Raw genomic sequence first — 20,611 nt, forward strand, 5'->3', positions numbered from 1 at the left:
CTTATCACTACCTTCTTCCACTACCCATTCCACATTCCCTATACCCTCAGCAAGCACTTCAGCTGGCCGTGGTTCTTTGCCTGGTGGGGTGACCCAAACCTTCATTCCTGAAGTTTCAGAGCAATTGGTGGTTGGTTCTGCTGGGATTGGGTTCTTGCAGTTTTCCACTGATTTTAATCACAGGGCGTGGTAGTACTAAAAGATGCCCTAGGGGATCTCCTATATTCCAGGAAAGCTCATCTTTACCTCCATTGTGTAGTTGCAGTCCTATTGCCCCCTGATAGTCAGGGTCAATCACCCCAGCCAGTAATGTAATCCCTTCTTGGCATGTTGATCAAGGGGCATCAACAAAGTGACCAGGTAGCAGGCTTAGATTCCAGTTCAATGGAATCACTGTTGTTTCTCCTGGTGGTAGAACTGCCCTTTCTGGAACTAAAACCTGTAGACCAGTAGAGCTCAGGGACACAGAGACAGGAAGCAAAAATTTCCCTAGTGCATCACCAGGAGTAATAATGAGTGGTGCCACCCCCATTTCCACCCCTTGGTTCCTGGACCCATGGATCCTGGCTATGGGAGAAACAGCACCATACACCGGACACTGATTCAGAACATACATAGCTTCCTGGAGAACATTACCCCAGCCCTTCAAGGTACTGCCACTTAGTTGGCACAGTAATTGAGTTGTCAAAAGGTCATTTCACTGTTCTATTAACCTAGCTGCTTCTGGATGATGGGGAACATGGTAAAACCAGAGAATTCCATGAGTGTGTGCCCACTTGCTATGAAATGTGTTCCTTGATCAGAAGCAATGCTGTGTGGAATACCATGATGATGGATAAGGCATTCTGTAAGCCCACAGATGGTAGTTTGGGCAGAAGCACTGCATGCAGAGAAAGGAAACCCATATCCAGAGTATGTGTCTATTCCAATTAGAACAAATCGCTGCCCCTTCCATGAAGGGAGTGGTCCAATGTAATCAACTTGTCACCATGTAGGCAGCTGGTCAACTCGGAGAATGGTACCATATTGGGGCTGACTATGGGTTTCTGCTGCTGGCAGGTTGGGCACTCAGCAGTGGCTGTAGTCAGGTCAGCTTTGGTGAGTGGAAGTCAATGTTGCTGAGCCCATGCATAACCTCCATCCCTACCACCAAGACCACTTTGCTCATGAGCCCATCAGGCAATGATAGGAGTTGCTGGGGAAAGAGGCTGACTGGTATCCACAGAATGGGTCATCTTATCCACTTGATTATTAAAACCTTCCTCTGCTGAATTCACCCTCTGGTCCACATTCACATGGGACACAAATATCTTCATGTTTTTAGCCCACTCAGAACACTCAGAAAGGTTTATCCACATACCTATTCCCCAGACCTCTGTCATCAATTTTCCAATTTTTTTTTTTGCATGCAGACATGGGGGAATCGAACCTGGGTCTCCAGCATGGCAGGCGAGAGCTCTGCCTGCTGAGCCACTGTGGCCAGCCCCCTAATTTTCCAAATTTTGGTCTTTCCAAGTCCCTGACCATCCAGCCAAACCACTAGCAACAGCCCATGAGTCAGTATACAAACGCACCTCTGACCAGTTTTCCTTCCAAGCAAAACAAACAACCAGGTGTACTGCTCGAAGTTCTGCCCATTGGGAGGATTTCCCCTCACCACTGTCCTTCAAGGACACCCAAGAAAGGGATTGTAGTGCTGCAGCTGTCCACTTTTGGGTGGTACCTGCATATCGTGCTGAAACATTTGTAAACCAGGCCCGAGTTTTCTCTTCCTCAGTCAATTCACTGTAAGGAACTCCCCAAAAGGCCATAGCTCTGGTCTGGGAAAGAGAAGGTAATGTGGCAGGAGTGGAGACCATGGGCATTTGGGCCACTTCCTCATGTAACTTACTTGTGCCTTCAGGACCTGCTTGGCCCTATCTTGTATATGCCATTTCCATTTTATGATGGAGTGCTGCTGTGCATGCCCAACTTTATGGCTTTGTGGGTCAGACACCGAGCTCATAATAAGCAACTCAAGTCTCATGGTAACTTGGTGGCCCATGGTTAAGCGTTCAGTTTCTATTAAGACCCAGTAGCAGACCAAAAGCTGTTTCTCAAAAGGAGAGTAGTTATCTGCAGCAGATGAATCCTAAGGGTCTGCGCTGTGATTCTCCTTTAGGGGCCTGCCAAAGGCTCCAGACACCATCCCTATTTGCCACTGACACTTCCAGCACCATTGGACCTGCTGGATCACATGGTCCCAGTAGCAGAGCGGCTTGTAAAACAACCTGGACCTGTCACAGAGCCTTCTCTTTTTCAGATCCCCACTCAAAATTAGCAGCTTTTCTAGTCACTTGATAAATGGGCCAGAGTAGCACACCCAAAAGAGGAACATGTTGTCGTCAAAATCCAAAGAGACTAACTAGGCATTGTGCCTCTTTTTTGGTTGTAGGAGGGCAAGATGCAGCAATTTGTCCTTCACCTTAGAAGGGATATCTTGACATGCCCCACAGCACTGGACACCTAGAAATTTCAGAGGTGGAAAACTCCTGCATTTTTGTTGGATTTATTTCCCATCCTCTGACACACAAATGCCTTACCAATAAGTCTAGAGTAGTTGCTACTTCTTGCTCACTAGGTCCATTCAACATGTCATCATCAATATAATGAACCAGGACTTCCGGAGAAGATGGCGGCTTAGTAAGAAGCACGGATCTTAGTTCCTCCTCCAGAACAGCTACTAGGGGAGTAGAAACGATACAGAACAGCTCCCAGAGCCACAACAGAGATCAAAAAGACAGCGCACCCCATCCTGGAACAGCTGACTGGCTGAGAGAACCCGCTCCGGTGAGATCGCCGAGGAGCGCAGGCTTCACTGGGCGGGGCGGCAAGAGGCCAGAGTTCCTCCCTTCCCCCTTCCCGGGCCGGCTGGGAGAATTGGACAGGCGGTCCCCTCAAGCGGCGGTGGCTGGCGCCCACACCACGCATGGCCCCCTGGACCAACTGAGAGAATTGGATCGGAAATCCCCAGGCCGCGGAGAACGGTGACGGGGGGGGGGGCCCTTCCAAACACGTGACTCCCCGGGAACGGTGCACTCTCCCGGGCGGACTGCGGCGGCTGCTGCCCTCTGCCACGCTTGGCACCCCGGGCCGATTAGGAAATTCAGACGGGCACTCTCCCGGGCTGCGGCGGCCGGTGACCCTCCCCGCGTTCGGACCCTGGGCTGGCTGGCACTCTTCCAAGCCGCTTCGGCTGACGAACCTCCCCCACAGCAAGAGTTTTCCAAAGTTAAAGGACCCACAGCACCTTTTACTGGTGGGACCCACAGACAAACGTGTGCCACGAGCGCCACCTACTGGGCAGGATAAGAAAAACAGATCCCAGAGATTTCACAGAAAAATCTTCCAAATTGTTGGGTCCAGCACCCAGGGAAATCTGACTAAATGCCCAGATGCCAGAAGAAGATAACGGATCACGCTCAAAAAATTGAAAATAGGGCGGGCCGCGGTGGCTCAGCGGGCAAGAGTGCTTGCCTGCCATGCCGGAGGACCCCGGTTCGATTCCCGGCCCCAGCCCATGTAAAAAACAAACAAACAAACAAAATATAATAAAAATAAAGATGTTTCCCTTTAAAAAAAAAAAAAAAAATTGAAAATATGGCCCAGTCAAAAGAACAAACCAATAGTTCAAATGAGATACAGGAGCTGAGACAACTAATGCTGAATATACGAACAGAAATGGAAAACCTCTTCAAAAACGAAATCGATAAATTGAGGGAGGACATGAAGAGGACATGGGCTGAACAAAAAGAAGAAATAGAAAAACTGAAAAAACAAATCACAGAACTTATGGAAGTGAAGGATAAAGTAGAAAAGATGGAAAAAACAATGGATACCTACAATGAAAGATTTAAAGAGACAGAAGATAGAATTAGTGATTTGGAGGATGGAACATCTGAATTCCAAAAAGAAACAGAAACTATCGGGAAAAGAATGGAAAAATTTGAACAGGGTATCAGGGAACTCAAGGACAATATGAACCGCACAAATATACGTGTTGTGGGTGTCCCAGAAGGAGAAGAGAAGGGAAAAGGAGGAGAAAAACTAATGGAAGAAATTATCACTGAAAACTTCCCAACTCTTATGAAAGACCTAAAATTACAGATCCAAGAAGTGCAGCGCATCCCAAAGAGATTAGACGCAAATAGGCGTTCTCCAAGACACTTATTAGTTAGAATGTCAGAGGTCAAAGAGAAAGAGAGGATCTTGAAAGCAGCAAGAGAAAAACAATCCATCACATACAAGGGAAACCCAATAAGACTATGTGTAGATTTCTCAGCAGAAACCATGGAGGCTAGAAGACAGTGGGATGATATATTTAATTTACTAAAAGAGAAAAACTGCCAACCAAGACTCCTATATCCAGCAAAACTGTCCTTCAAAAATGAGGGAGAAATTAAAACATTCTCAGACAAAAAGTCACTGAGAGAATTTGTGACCAAGAGACCAGCTCTGCAAGAAATACTAAAGGGAGCACTAGAGTCAGATACGAAAAGACAGAAGAGAGAGGTATGGAGAAGAGTGTAGAAAGAAGGAAAGTCAGATATGATATATATAATACAAAAGGCAAAATGGTAGAGGAAAATATTATCCAAACAGTAATAACACTAAATGTCAATGGACTGAATTCCCCAATCAAAAACATAGATTGGCAGAATGGATTAAAAAACAGGATCCTTCTCTATGCTGTCTACAGGAAACACATCTTAGACCCAAAGATAAACATAGGTTGAAAGTGAAAGGTTGGGAAAAGATATTTCATGCAAATAACAACCAGAAGAGAGCAGGAGTGGCTATACTAATATCCAACAAATTAGACTTCAAATGTAAAACAGTTAAAAGAGACAAAGAAGGACACTATATACTAATAAAAGGAACAATTCAACAAGAAGCCATAACAATCATAAATATTTACGCACTGAACCAGAATGACCCAAAATACGTGAGGAATACACTGCAAACACTGAAAAGGGAAATAGACTCACATACCATAATAGTTGGAGACTTCAATTCACCACTCTCATCAATGGACAGAACATCTAGACAGAGGATCAATAAAGAAATAGAGAATCTGAATATTACTATAAATGAGCTAGACTTAACAGACATTTATAGGACATTACATCCCACAACAGCAGGATACACCTTTTTCTCAAGTGCTCATGGATCATTCTCAAAGATAGACCATATGCTGGGTCACAAAGCAAGTCTTAACAAATTTTAAAAGATTGAAATCATACACAACACTTTCTTGGATCATAAAGGAATGAAGTTGGAAATCAATAATAGGCAGAGTGCCAGAAAATCCACAGATACGTGGAGGCTCAACAACACACTCTTAAACAACGAGTGGGTCAAAGAAGAAATTGCAAGAGAAATTAGTAAATACCTCGAGGCAAATGAAAATGAAAACACAACATATCAAAACTTATGGGACGCAGCAAAGGCAGTGCTAAGAGGGAAATTTATTGCCCTAAATGCCTATATCAGAAAAGAAGAAAAGGCAAAAATTCAGGAATTAACTGTCCACTTGGAAGAACTGGAGAAAGAACAGCAACTAATCCCAAAGCAAGCAAAAGGAAAGAAATAACAAAGATCAGAGCAGAAATAAATGAAATTGAAAACATGAAAACAATAGAGAAAATCAATAAGACCAGAAGTTGGTTCTATGAGAAAATCAATAAGATTGATGGGCCCTTATCAAGATTGACAAAAAGAAGAAGAGAGAGGATGCAAATAAATAAGATCAGAAATGGAAGAGGAGACATAACTACTGACCTTACAGAAATAAAGGAGGTAATATAATGAACCAATGTGATGCCTTGTTTTTGTTTTTGTTTTTTTTTAGCATTTCAAACTATATTTATTTTAACATTTGTTCCCCCTATTATTTATTTTTATTCCATATATTCTACTCATCTGTTGACAAGGTAGATAAAAGGAGCATCAGACACAAGGTTTTCACAATCACACAGTCACACTGTGAAAGCTATATCATTATACAATCATCATCAAGAAACATGGCTACTGGAATACAGCTCTACATTTTCAGGCAGTTCCCTCCAGCCTCTCCATTACATCTTGAATAACAAGATGATATCTACTTGATGCATAAGAATAACCTCCAGGATAATCTCTCGACTCTGTTTGGAATGTCTCAGCCATTGACACTTTGTCTCATTTCCCTCTTCCCCCTTTTGGTCGAGAAGGTTTTCTCAATCCCTTGATGCTAAGTTTCAGCTCATTCTAGGGTTTTTCTCAACCCCTTGATGCTGAGTCTCCACTCATTCCAAGATCTCTGTCCCACGTTGCCAGGAAGGTCCACACCCCTGGGAGTCATGTCCCACGTAGAGAGGGGTAGGGTGGTGAGACTGCTCGTTGTGTTGGCTGGAGAGAGGGGCCACATGTGAGCAACAAAAGAGGCTCTCTTGAGGGTGACTCTTAGGCCTAAATTTTAAGTAGACTTGACCTATCCTTTGCGGGGTTAAGTTTCATATGAACAAACCCCAAGACTGGGGGCTCTGCCTATAGCTTTGGTTGTCCACATTGTTTGTGAGGATGTCAAGAATTCAACTTGGGGAAGTTGAATTTCTCCCCGTTCTCACCACTCCCCGAAGGGGGCTTTGCAGATACTTTTCCACTCACTGATCGAATCACTCTGGGATTCATCGGGGCATCACTCTGGACAAACCAACAAAATTTCATGTCCTACCTGAGATTCCAAGTACTTATGGCGTTCAATCAAACAGTCTACATAAGTTATATTAGGAAATGCACTAGTCAAAACATTAATTTTGTAACAGATAAACATTTTTTGCTTTAGTCTCACACAGAAGGTGACATTTTAAAATATTAATTACCATCTATTTTCAGTACCCTGCAATAATGACATTCCTTTGTTCTTCCTCATGCAAAAACATTTTTAAAATTGTACCTTGTACATTTCACTGTTATTATACACTCTAGGCATTCCTAGATATACCATCTCAATCTTTAAACATCTTTCTGATTTCAATATGTCCCCAGCCCTCCTCCCTCTATCATTCTCACGTGTAGCTTCATTCAGTGCTTTAACATAATTATATTACACTTAGGTAGTATTGTGCTGTCCATTTCTGAGTTTTTGTATCCAGTCCTGTTGCACAGTCTGTATCCCTTTAGCTCCAATTACCCAATATCTTACCCTATTTCTATCTCCTGATGGTCTGTTAAGAACAAAATATTCCAAGTTTATTCACTAACGTCAGTTTATAACAATGAGACCATACAGTATTTGTCCTTTAGTTTTTGGCTAGTCTCACTCAGCATAATGTTCTCAAGGTCCATCCATGTTGTTACATACTTCATAAGCTTATTCTGTCTTAAAGTTGCATAATATTCCATTGTATGTATATACCAGAGTTTGTTTAGCCACTCGTCTGTTGATGGACATTTTGGCTGTTTCCATCTACTTGCAATTGTAAATAATGCTGCTATAAACATTGGTGTGCAAATGTCCATTTGTGTCTTTGCCCTTATGTCCTCAGAGCAGATACCTAGCAACGGTATTGCTGGGTCATATGCCAATTCTATATTCAGCTTTTTGAGGAACCGCCAAACTGCCTTCCACAGTGGTTGCACCATTTGACATTCCCACCAACAGTGAATAAGTGTGCCTCTTTCTCCACATCCTCTCCAGCACTTGTCATTTTCTGTTTTGTTGATAATGGCCATACAGGTGGGTGTGAGATGATATCTCATTGTGGTTTTGATTTGCATTTCATTAATGGCCAGGGACGTTGAGCATCTCTTCATGTGCCTTTTGACCATTTGTATTTACTCTTCTGAGAAGTGTCTGTTCAAGTCTTTTTCCCATTTTGTAATTGGATTGGCTGTCTTTTTGTTGTTGAGTTGAACAATCTCATTATAAATTCTGGACACTAGACCTTTATCTGATATGTCATTTCCAAATATCGTCTCCCATTGTGTAGGCTGTCTTTTTACTTTATTGGTGAGGTTCTTTGATGCACAAAAGTGTTTAATTTTGAGACGTTCCCATTTCTTTCTTTCTTTCTTCAGTGCTCCTGCTTTAGGTGTAAGGTCTATAAAACCGCCTCCAATTATAAGATTCATAAGATATCTCCCTACATTTTCCTCTAACTATTTTATGGTCTTAGACCTGATGTTTAGATCTTTGATCCATTTTGAGTTAACTTTTGTATAGGGTGTGAGATACAGGTCCTCTTTCATTTTTTTTTGCATATGGATATCCAGTTCTCTAGGCACCATTTATTGAAGAGACTGTTCTGTCCCAGGTGAGTTGGCTTGACTGCCTTATCAAAGATCAAATGTCCATAGATGAGAGGGTCTATATCTGAACACTCTATTTGATTCCATTGGTCAATATATCTATCTTTATTCCAGTACCATGCTGTTTTGACCACTGTGGCTTCATAATAAGCCTTAAAGTTAGGCAGCATGAGACCTCCAGCTTCGTTTTTTTTCCTCAAGATACTTTTAGCAATTCAGGGCATCCTGCCCTTCCAGATAAATTTGCTTATTGGTTTTTCTATTTCTGAAAAGTAAGTTGTTGGGGTTTTGATTGGTATTGTGTTGAATCCATAAACCAATTTAGGTAGAATTGATATCTTAACTATATTTAGTCTTCCAATCCATGAACACGGTATGCCCTTCCATCTATTTAGGTCTTCTGTGATTTCTTTTAACAGTTTCTTGTAGTTTTCTTTGTATAGGTCTTTTGTCTCTTTAGTTAAATTTATTCCTAGGTATTTTATTCTTTTAGTTGCAATTGTAAATGGAATTTGTTTCTTGATTTCCCCCTCAGATTGTTCATTACTAGTGTATAGAAACCCTACAGATTTTTGAATGTTGATCTTGTACCCTGCCATTTTGCTGTACTTGTTTATTAGCTCTAGTAGTTTTGCTGTGGATTCTTCAGGGTTTTTGACATATAGTATCATATCATCTGCAAACAGTGATAGTTTTACTTCTTCCTTTCCAATTTTGATGCCTTGTGTTTCTTTTTCTTGTCTAATTGCTCTGGCTAGAACTTCCAACACAATGTTGAATAACAGTGGTGATAGTGGACATCCTTGTCTTGTTCCTGATCTTAGGGAGAAAGTTTTCAGTTTTTCCCCATTGAGGACAATATTAGCTGTGGGTTTTTCATATATTCCCTTTATCATTTTAAGGAAATTCCCTTGTATTCCTATCCTTTGAAGTGTTTTCAACAGGAAAGGATGTTGAATCTTGTCAAATGCCTTCTCTGCATCAATTGAGATGATCATGTGATTTTTCTGCTTTGATTTGTTGATATGGTGTATTACATTAATTAATTTTCTTATGCTGAACCATCCTTGCATACCTGGGATGAATCCTACTTGGTCATGATGTATAATTCTTTTAATGTGTTGTTGGATTCGATTTGCTAGAATTTTGTTGAGGATTTTTGCATCTATGTTCATTAGAGAGATTGGTCTGTAGTTTTCTTTTTTAGTAATATCTTTGCCTGGTTTTGGTATGAGGGTGATGTTGGCTTCATAGAATGGATTAGGTAGCTTTCCCTCCACTTCATTTTTTTTGAAGAGTTTGAGGGGAGTTGGTAGTAATTGTTTCTGGAATGTTTGATAGAATTCACATGTGAAGCCGTCTGGTCCTGGACTTTTCTGTTTAGGAAGCTTTAGAATGACTGATTCAATTTCTTTTCTTGTGATTGGTTTGTTGAGGTCGTCTATTTCTTCTCGAGTCAAAGTTGTTTGTTCATGCCTTTCTAGGAAGTTGTCCATTTCTAGGAAGTTGTCCATTTCATCTACATTGTTGTATTTATTTGCATAAAGTTGTTCATAGTATCCTGTTATTACCTCCTTTATCTCTGTGGGGTCAGTGTTTATGTTTCCTCTTCCATTTCTGATCTTATTTATTTGCATCCTCTCTCTTCTTCTTTTTGTCAATCTTGCTAAGGGCCCATCAATCTTATTGATTTTCTCATAGAACCAACTTCTGGCCTTATTGATTTTCTCAATTTTTTTCATGTTCTCAATTTCATTTATTTCTGCTCTAATCTTTTTATTTCTTTCCTTTTGCTTGCTTTGGGGTTAATTTGCTATTCTTTCTCCAGTTCTTCCAAGTGGACAGTTAATTCCTGTATTTTTGCCCTTTTCTTCTTTTTTGATATAGGCATTTAGGGCAATAAATTTCCCTCTTAGCACTGCCTTTGCTGCGTCCCATAAGTTTTGGTATGTTGTGTTTTCATTTTCATTCACCTTGAGGTATTTACTGATTTCTCTTGTAATTTCTTCCTTGACCCACTGGTTTTTTAAGAGTGTGTTGTTGAGCCTCCACATATTTGTGAATTTTCTGGCACTCTGCCTATTATTGATTTCCAACTTCATTCCTTTATGATCCGAGAAAGTGTTGTGTATGATTTCAATCTTTTAAAATTTGTTGAGACTTGCTTTGTGACCCAGCATGTGGTCTATCTTTGAGAATGATCCATGAGCACTTGAGAAAAAAGTATATCCTGTTGTTGTGGGGTGTAATGCCCTATAAATGTCTGCTAAGTCTAGCTCATTTATTGTAATATTCAAATTCTCTGTTTCTTTATTGATCCTCTGTCTAGATGTTCTGTCCATTGATGAGAGTGGGGAATTGACATCTCCAACTATTATGCTATATGTGTCTATTTCCCTTTTCAGTGTTTGCAATATTTGCCTCACGTATTTTGGGGCATTCTGGTTCGGTGCATAAATATTTATTATTATTATTTCTTCATGTTGAATTGTTCCTTTTATTAGTACATAGTATCCTTCTTTGTCTCTTTTAACTGGTTTACATTTGAAGTCTAATTTGTTGGATATTAGTATATCTACTCCTGCTCTCTTCTGGTTGTTATTTGCATGAAATATCTTTTCCCAACCTTTCACTTTCAACCTATGTTTATCTTTGGGTCTAAGATGTGTTTCCTGTAGACAGCATATAGAAGGATCTTGTTTTTTAATCCATTCTGCCAGTCTATGTCTTTTGATTGGGGAGTTCAATCCATTAACATTTAGTGTTATTACTGTTTGGGTAGTACTTTCCTCTACCATTTTGCCTTTTGTATTTTGTATGTCATTCTAATTTTCCTTCTTTCTACACTCTTCTCCACACCTCTCTTCTTCCTTTTCATATCTGTCTCTAGTGCTCCCTTTAGTATTTTTTGCAGAGCTGGTCTCTTGCTCACAAATTCTCTCAGTGATTTTTTTGTCTGAAAATGTTTTAATTTCTCCCTCATTTTTGAAGGATAATTTTTCTGGGTATAGGATTCTTGGTTGGCAGTTTTTCTCTTTTAGTAATTTAAATATATCATCCCACTGTCTTCTAGCCTCCATGGTTTCTGCTGAGAAATCTACACATAGTCTTATTAGGGCCCTTGTATGTGATGGATTACTTTTCTCTTGCTTCTTTCAAGATCCTCTCTTTCTCTTTGATCTCTGACATTCTGACTAGTAAGTGTCTTGGAGAACGTCTATTTGGATCTGTTCTCTTTAGGGTACGCTGCACTTCTTGGATCTGTAATTTTAGGTCCTTCATAAGAGTTGGGAAATTTTCAGTGATAATTTCTTCCATTAGTTTTTCTCCTCCTTTTCCCTTCTGTTCTCCTTCCAGGACACCCACAACACGTATATTTGTGAGCTTCATATTATCATTCAGTTCCCTGAGTCCCTGCTCATATTTTTCCATTTTTTTCCCTATAGTTTCTGTATCTTGTCAGATTTCAGATGTTCCGTCCTCCAGTTCACTAATCCTAACCTCTGTTTCTTGAAATCTACCATTGTAGGTTTCCTTTTTTTTCATCTCTTCTACTGTATCTTTCATCCCCATAAGCTCTGTGATTTGTTTTTTCAGACTTTCCATTTCTTCTTTTTGTTCATTCCTTGCCTTCTTCATATCCTCCCTCAATTCATTGATTTGGTTTTTGATGAGGTTTTCCATGTCTGTTCGTATATTCTGAATTGGTTGTTTCAGCTCATCTATCTTGTTTGAACTATTGGTTTGTTGCTTTGACTGGGCCATATCTTCAATTTTCCTGGTGTGATTTGTTATTTTTTTGCTGGCATCTAGACATTTAATTACCTTAATTAGTTTATTCTGGTGATTGCTTTCACTTCTCTTACCTAGGGTTTTCTTGCTAGATGAATTTGTTGTCTATCTGTTCTTTGATCTTCAGTTCAGCTTTTTCTGGACCTCTAGCTTAGGTTTTGTTTAACAGAGGAGAATTTTTCAGTTCTTGTTTTCTTGTTTCTTGCCCTGCTTGTCTGGTGCCTTTTCCCTCCCCACCCTTAGGAGGGTCTACGTAGGTATTATAGACTCGAGCCGGGTTTTCCCGGACTAAACTGGCCTCCTATCAGGAGCAAGCAGTCACCTGCATCAGTTTTCCCTGAGGGTGAGACCCAGCAGGTTAAAAGACTTTCCTGTGAAGTCTCTGGGCTCTGTTTTTCTTAACCTGTCCAGTATGTGGCACATCTGCCTGCGGGTCGCACCAGCAAAAGATGTTGCAGCACTTTTAACTTTGGAAGACTTTCCCTGCTGGGGGCATGATGGAGATGGAGGAGAGGTTGTAGGCTGGTTTTAATGGCTTCAAACTGCCAAGCCCTGAGGTCTGAGTGCCTTGATGGAGGGATTCCACCTGAGTTGGGCTTCACCCCTCTCCTGGGGAAGGCACAGGTAGGAGACAGCCCTGAAAGCAGCCCGTTTCTCCCTATGCCTGGAGCAGTTGCAGCCTGAGAAGTCCCGCCACTGATTCCAGAGGCTGTCAAGTCTCCGTAGAGACACAGCCACTAAAGCCTCCGTTCCTCCCCTTTCCTCTTTTTTCATGAGCCCAATGATCAACCTCTGCTTTGACCAGGTTTAGAGTCTCTTTCCTTTCCCTCTGGGAAGCCGCCTGTGGGGGAGGGGTGCTGGGCACCGGCTGCCACGGCTTGGGGAACTCACGGTTTTAGGGACGCTTACAGCCGGTCCAGCTGGTCCCGACTGGGGTATGCTGTGTGTCGGGTCACTGACATGGCTCTGGAAACTGTTCTGTACGATGAACTAAAATGCACACATTGCTAAGCCGCCATCTTGGCCCCTCCCTTTCTGCAATGTGATGTCTTGTGGGAGGGAGAAATGATCAAGGTCCCTGCGGACAAGATTATGACATAGGGCTGGAGAGTTGATATACCCCTGAGGTAGGACAGTAAAAGTACATTGCTGCCTTGCCAGCTGAAAGCAAACTGTTCCTGTTGGTCCTTACTAACAGCTATTGAGAAAAAAGCATTTTCCAAATCAATAGCTGTATACCAGGTACCAGGGGATGTACTGATTTGCTCAAGCAATGATATCACATCTGGAACAGCAGCTGCAATGGAAGTGACCACCTGGCTGAGTTTACGATAATCTACTGTTGTCCTCCAAGACCCATCTGTTTTCTGCACAGGTCAAACAGGAGAGTTGAAGGAGATGTGGTGGGAATCACCACCCCTGCATCCTTCAAGTCCTTAAGAGTGGCAGTAATCTCTGCAATTCCTCCAGGAATCTGGTATTGCTTCTGATTTACTATTTTGTTCAGTAGGGGCAGTTCTAGTGGCTTCCACTTAGTCTTTCCCACCATAACAGCCCTCACTGCAACAGTTAGAGAGCCAATGTGGGGATTCTGTCAGTTGTTCAGTATGTCTATTCCAGTTATACATTTTGGAACTGGGGAAATAACTAAAGAATGGGCCCAGGGGCCCACTGGACCCACTGTGAGACAGACCTGAGCTAAAACTCCATCGATCACCTGGCCTCCATAAGTCCCCACTCTGACTGGTGGACTGGAGTGATGTTTTGGGTTCCCTGGAATTAATGTCACTTCTGAACCAGTGTCTAATAATCCCCCAAATATCTGATCATTTCCTTTCCCCCAATGCGCAGTTACTGTGGTAAAAGACCATCGTTCTCCTTGGAGAAGTCCTGGAGTGCTTGAAGAGACTGTTGGTGTAAATGGAACCACTGCCCATCTGGACAAATGGGGACACAAAAGGGACAAATTGGAGTTTGCAGAGTGAGAACCATGGAAGTTTGGGTCTGGAGCCAAGAAACCTCAGCCAGGAGAATGGACCCACCCACATACATGGAGACAATGAGTCTCCCACATTGTTGCAGTGGAAGAGTTGTGTCGCCTCAGGCCTTGGAAAAGGTACAGCACACTCCTTTGGGAGTTGGAAGAGCCAGGCTGCCACCACATGGAGGGGCTGAGCATGTGCCCCAGAAATGGCAGAGAGCCCAGCCCGACGCCTGGAGAGGGTGGAGCTGAGAAAAAGGTGGTCTCCTCAGTGTTCCCTGAGGTTGATTCAGAAAGAAGCGGGCCACTGCATAGGCCCTTGGAAAGGGTGGGACTGCCACTTTCTAAAGCTGAAGGATAAATGACTTTCAGACTGTGAAATCCAATGGTGTTTACCTGAAGGTTTTCAGAACTGTTTGGGTGTTGTGACTCTTGTGTTCCTTTCAATTTCCCCCTATGGAAATGAAGGCTGTATCCTGTGAATGTCCTCCTTTGCATACTGGCACCAGACATCTTGTTTTGAGATTCATAGGTCCTCACCTAAAAGAATTTTTTGCACTTTAATATTGTTTAAGGTGATGCGTGTAGTTGCCAAGTTGACAAGGGGTGGACATGTGGTAGTTAGCTTCAGGTGCCAACTTGGCCAGGTGAAGATGCCTAGTTCTATTGCTGTGGACATGAGCCAATGGCATGTGAACCTCATCTGCTGCTGATAACATCTGCATTCGGCTAGGAGGCATGCCTGCTATAATGAATGATGTTTGATTTAATTGCCTAGTACTTAAATGAGAGAGCTCAACGTAGCACAGCCAAAGCAGCTCAGCATACTTCATCTCAGCACTGGGAGCTCAGCCCAGGCCTTTGGAGATGCAGAAAGGAATCATCCTGGGGAAAGTTGTTGGAACCCAGAGGCCTGGAGCCAAGGCCAGCAGAAATCACCTTGTGCCCTAGCATAAGAAAGAACCTCAGTTGAAAGTTGGCTGCCTTTTCTCTGAAGAACTATATGTTTTTAATGAAATAAACCCCCTTTTATGAAAAGCCAATTCATCTCTGGTGTGTTGCATTCTGGCAGCTAGCAAACTAGAACACATACCATATCCTTTACCTCTCCCTTGCACTGATCATTAGCATTTCAATCTACTAAATTTACATTTGTTCCCCCTATTATTTATTTTTAATCCATATGTTTTACTTGTCTGTCCATAAGGTAGATAAAAGCATCAGACACAAGGTTTTAACAATCACAGTCACATTGTGAAAGCTATATCATTATACAATCATCTTCAAGAAACATGGCTACTGGAACACAGCTCTACATTCTCAGGCAGTTCCCTCCAGCCTCTTCATTACACCTCAGCTAAAACGGTGATATCTATATAATGTGTGAGAATAACCTCCAGGATAACCTCTCAACTCTGTTTGGAACCTCTCAGCCATTGACACTTTATTTTGTCTCATTTCGCTCTTCCCCCTTTCAGTCGAGGTTTTCTCAATTCCTTGATGCTGAGTCCCAGCTCATTCTAGGATTTCTGTCCCACGTTGCCAGGAAGGTCATGTCCCACATAGAGAGGGGAAGGGCAGTGAGTTTGCTTGTCGCACTGGCTGAGAGAGAGGGGTCACATCCGAGCAACTGAAGAGGTTCTCTTGGGGGTGTCTCTTAGGCCTAATTTTAAGTAGGCTTAGCCTATCCTTTGCCAGGTTCAGTTTTATATGAACAAACCCCAAGATTGAGGGCTCAGCCTATTGCTTTGGTTGTCGTCCCCATTGCTTGTAAGGACATCAAGAATTCTCCACTTGGGGAAGCTGAATTTTCCCTCTTTCTCACCACTCCCCCAAGGGGACTTTGCAAATACTTTTTTATTCACTGTTCAAATCACTCTGGTATTTATCAGGGCATCACTCTGGACAAACCTACAAAATTTCACGCCCTACTCAAGGTTGCATGTACTATGGTATGTAACCTATTTTTGATACCTACAGATATTCCACATAAGATCATTTATCCTCCTGGATTCCTCTAATAAATGGTATGTAGGTTGCTTTCGGTCTCTGCTGTTTTTTTTCTCTGCAAGTAATGCTGCAATAGATATCCCTGCACATATAGCCTCCTTCTATGCTGATGATTTTATTACTAAAAAAAAAACAGATTCCCATAGTGGAATTCTTTCAGTTCCTCAAATATTTCTAACTCTTTCTCACCCTAGACCTTTACACATGCTGTTTTCTCTGCCTAAAATGCTTCATAACACTTACAAAAATTAGTTAATTTATATTTATTTATAAAATTATTTAACAACTGTCTCTTTACATAAGTATACATTCGTTGAGGGCTAAATTCTATTCATTCTTTATGTTTCAGCTCAGCTTAAATATACTTGTTTGCTGAGGTTTTCACAAGCCCCAATCCAAATTAATCCACCCATCAAATCCTTCCAAGGACACTCAATTTCTCTTTCTTAGAAATAATCACAATTTTTAATTATATATTTATTTGCATAACATTGTTTCCCCTATTAAACTCTAAGCACTAGTACAACAGGCAGCACATCTATTTTGTTCACTGCTGTAATAATCTTTACTCTAAGAGTGTATGGAGCATGAAAGATGTTCAGTAAATACTCATTAATATTGAAAGCATTTTTAAAGGCATACGGGGCTTAGAGAAAATCATACCGTGTGGCAAATATTCTTACAATAATAATTATTAATATGTGAAAGATGATTTCAGTGTTCATTAAAAGATAGTATGTCAAAAGAACTAGAGTGTTAACACAAGTTAAATCTAACAAGGGAAAAATAATCAACTGTAAGGTATGCGAACATCACCAGAAAGCAAGATGTGATCTAAGAGGGGAATGCAGGAAGGGCCAAGGGAATTTTGAGAAATAGCCATGGAATAGCTTCATCCTCATTGACTTGATTCACTTATTCACTGAACAAATCTCACTGAATAAATATTTACTGAGTTCCTACCATGGTCTAGGCACTGCAAATATGGTAGCAAATGAAACAGAAAAATCCAAGTCCTTGTGGGAAACAGGACTGGGATTAATAAACAAAACAAATAAGCAAATTATATAATATGGTACAAACTGAAAAGTGCTAAGGAGAAAAAAAATAAAGAAGGAAGGGAAATGGAAAACAGAGATGTATCAGGAAAGAGGTTTTTGGGTTTGTTTTTTTTTTAAACAACTTAAAACTTACAGGAAATTTGCAAAAATAATAGAAAAACAATACATAGTACTTCAACATATGCCCCACCCAGATACCCAAATTTATCAACTATTAGCATATAGCCATATTTGTTATATCATTCTACCCAACTATCTAGCTTCTAAATAGTTGAGAGTATTTTGCATATATCATGCTCTTGTATACTTAACACAAAAGGATAAATATTGTATGATTCCACTTGTAAATATATAAACATTCCCACCTTAACACTTTCAAGTATGCATCCTAAGAACAAGGGCTGTAAATTATGTAACAAGGACTGTAATTTATGTAATCACCTTAAGTTCAGCAATGAAGTTCAAGAAATTTAATATTGATTTAAAATATACAATCCATATTACAGTTTTTTTAGTTGTCCCAATAATGTCCTTTTAGTCATTTTCTCCACCATTATTAGTTCCAGTCCAGAATCATGAATTATTTTTAACTGTCATCATCTCTTTAGTCTCTCTTTTTATGATTGTAGCAACATATATACAACATAAAATTTCCCAGCTTAACCACTCCCAAATATATGGTTCAGTGGCATTAATCATATTCACATTAATCATTTTCACCATCTACTACCAAAACTTTCTATCACCACACAGAAACCCTGCACCCATTAGGGTTTCACTCCCCATTTTCCCTCCCCCGCCTGTGGAAACCTGTACTCTACTTTTTGTCTCTAGGCCCACCCAGAACTTCATTCTTTCATATGGCTAAATTATATTTTACTTTGTGTGTGTATATATATATATATATATATATATGTATACTCCATTTTGTCTATCCAATCATCTGTTGATGGATACTTGGGTTGCTTCCACCTCTTAGCTATTGTGAATAATGCTGTCCTGAACAGGAGTGTACACGTATCTGTTTGAGTCAAGTCTCTGCTTTCAATTCTTTTGGGTAAATACCTCAAAACAGGATTGCTAGGTCATATGGTAGTTCTTTGTTTAATCTTGTTGAGAAACCACCGGACTTTTTTCCACAGCACAAGTTTTAAAAGGTTGATCAGGATAAGACAAATATTATCATGACTTATTCATATGGACTAACGATGATGTACAAACACAGAAAATTGAAGTAGACAGCATAAATTACCAGATTGGGGGCTACTGTAAAGGGTCCTAGATTGCAAGCTCTTATAGCAGTCATATCTATTCTGGAGTTGTAACTATTATTTCTAAATTCTGAGATACTGAGCTATTTGAGTATAACCTGGTCATTGCTTGAAACTTGAAGTATGTATGTAACACCTGAGACTCTGAGTCAGAGCACTGAAAATGTGAAAGTCAGCATTACCCCATATAGCAACCGTTAAAAAAAGTTGAAAAAGTGATCAGACTTCAACTAGAGATATGCATGGAGCTGATACAGATAGGACTAAGGTAAATCAGAATACAGGGTGTGCTGGATTGAAAGATTTATGTACCCTAGAAAAGCCATGTTTTAATCCTAATCAATCTTGTGGGAGCAACTGTTTATTTTAATCCCTATACAGTACTATAGGTGGGAAATTTGACTGGGTTATCTCCACGGAGATGTGACTCACCCAGTTGTGTTAACTTTGGAATAGAGGGATGTGTGACTCCACCCATTCCAGGAGGATCTTGATTACTTTAACTGAAGTCCAATGGAGGAGGAGGAATTTTGGAGAAAGTCTGAGAATGATGAGAACAACAGAGACACAGAACTACAGAATCTACCAGCCAGTGACCTTTGGAGATGAAGGAGAATGCCCCTGGTAGAGCTTTGTGAAGCAAGAGACCTGGAGAGGAAGCTAGAAGACATGGCCATGTTCACCATGTATACCTTTCCAGTTGAGAGAGAAAACGTGAACTTCACTGGCTTTTCTTGAGTAAAGGTAACCTCTTGTTGGTGCTTTAATTTGGACATTTTATAGACTTGCTTTAATTGGGACATCTTCTCAGCCTAAGAAATCAGCGACTTACCAATTCCCCTTTTTAAAAGCCATTTCGTTTCTGGTACATTGCATTTTGGCACCTAGCAAACCCAGAACATAGGATAAAGAATGATATAGTCCATATTTTAAAACTTCAACTTCTGTGTGAAACCGAAGGAAGGGATGTTTATTTGGTGCAAAATTTATATTTTGGGTAGCACATTATCTAAATTAACTTGTATGGTCAGTTTATTTAAGCACTATAATTATATGGAATCTTGAATGGAATGTGAGATCTTGTTGGTTTGCACAAGTCAGTGTGATGCTGCAATATATCCCAGAGTAATTTGGGCAGAAAATAAAAAATATTTGCAAACTCCCCTTGGAGGACTGTAGAGAAAGGAGGAAATATTCAATTTCCCCAATCTGGGGAATTCCTGATATTCTTGCAAGTGGTGGGGACAATCAATTCAATAGGCTGAGCCCTCAATCTTGGTGTGAGGGCTATGAAATGTGTTCCTACAAAGGAAAAGCTAAGCCTACTTATAATTATGTCTACGAGTGATCCCCAGAGAACCTCTTTGGTTGCTCAGATGTGGCCTCTTTTGCTTAGCCAACTCGACAGGTGAACTCACTGCCCTCCCTCCTAGTGGGACGCGACTCCCAGGGGTCTAAATCTTTCTGGTAATATGGAATGAGACTTCCAGGATGAACCAGGTCCCGGCATCATGGGATTGAGAAAGCCGTCTTGACCAAAAATTGGAAGAAAGAAATAAAACAAAATAAAGCTTTAGTGGCTGGGAGATTTTAAACAAAGTCTAGAGGTTATCCTGGAGGTTATTCTCATGCATTATACAGATAATCCTTTTCACTTTATGGGGTACTGGAGTGGCTGAGGGAAGTAGCTGAAACTGCTGAGCTGTGTTCTGGTAGCCTTGACTGTATAACTATATAGCTTTTACAATGTAATTGTGTGATTGTGGAAAACTTGTGTCTAATGCTCCTTTTATCTAAGTTATGGACAGATAAATAAAAAATAAGGATAGAAAATGAATAAATAAATAATGGAAGGGATAAAGGGTAAAAAATTGGGTAGATTGAAATACTAGTAGTCAAAGAGAGTAACAGGTAAGGAATATGGCATATATGAGTTTTTTTCTTTTTTCTTTTTATTTCTTTTTCTGGAGTGATGCAAATGTTTGATAATGTTGTGAGCCACTGATTGCATATCATGTGTGCCAGTTTGAAAGGATGTATGTACCCTAAAAAAGCCATGTTTTAATCCTAATTCCATTTTGTAAAGACAGCTGTTTCTTCTAATCCCTATTCAGTGCTGTACGCTTGAAACTGTAATTAGATCCCTGGAGATATGACATGGGGAG

This window comes from Tamandua tetradactyla, chromosome 5 (assembly GCF_023851605.1).
Source record: "Tamandua tetradactyla isolate mTamTet1 chromosome 5, mTamTet1.pri, whole genome shotgun sequence".
NCBI lineage: Eukaryota > Metazoa > Chordata > Mammalia > Pilosa > Myrmecophagidae > Tamandua > Tamandua tetradactyla.